This window comes from Procambarus clarkii, chromosome 88 (assembly GCF_040958095.1).
Source record: "Procambarus clarkii isolate CNS0578487 chromosome 88, FALCON_Pclarkii_2.0, whole genome shotgun sequence".
In the NCBI taxonomy this organism is placed as follows: Eukaryota; Metazoa; Arthropoda; class Malacostraca; order Decapoda; family Cambaridae; genus Procambarus; species Procambarus clarkii.
In genome coordinates, this window is record NC_091237.1 from 251525 (window position 1) to 252500 (window position 976).

The following is a 976-nucleotide window of genomic DNA, read 5'->3' on the forward strand; positions in this document are numbered from 1 at the left end:
CATAGACACAGTGATCTCCCATATTAACAGGTACTTGATGAAAGAACGTGAGTGACCTCTCACTACCTTTAGTTGCAGTTGGGAGGTGGTGATCTTTGCGGGGGTTTAAATACCCCGAAATTACCATCCTTTTTAAGGGTCTGAGTTTGGTGCAGTGGGTTAAAGGCTTATCTGCTATGCCAGTTGCTGTGAGGATTCTGTGCTGGCTAGGGTTCGACTCTCCTGATGGGAAAGTTTTCTAAAGTTATATATGAAATGTCAGAATTAAAATTATTAAATTGTACTAGGCAACAAATAATTAAGAACAAGCAACATTGTGAGTTAAATTAGCAGTCTGGTATGAATATGGCTGGAATTAGAAGCATGTAAAATAATTAAACCAGGCTAAGCACAGCAATTTAGAATAAAAACTAGAAAGTGCAATTGCAAAATTTCATTAAAATTATTCAACACAACAAGTGGCAATGCAAGAAAAATTGGTGTAGCACAGAAACTGGACACAGGAATGTATATAACTTGCTATAGTAACATTATAATGTGAAATGTTCAGGGAATAAATTTCAAAATAAGGCCTGGAGGAATTAAAAAAAAGTTCTATTGTGCAAATCCTTAACTGCTACTAAAACAATAATTTCTTACTTCATTGGTACTTGAATTTACCAATAACACTCTATTAGCACAATTAATATTCAATGAAATTACTGTGAGAAGCAGGAATGTTGAAAATGACTCAAAGAAACTGTGGGAGTGGAGTACTGAGCCAGCTTCAATATTTAAAAAGTCACTTAATGGTTAATTCATAAAATATTGTGGATATATTTACGTTAAACCTCTTTAAACCATAGCAAACGAAGTCTTGGCTCTTAGTTACTTAACTCAGGGCTGCGGCCAAGCTAATATGACCATAGCCAACACGAAATAAATGGCGACAAGGCGTGTGAAGAGGCACATGCACGGTTTGTTTACATCTGAAGCA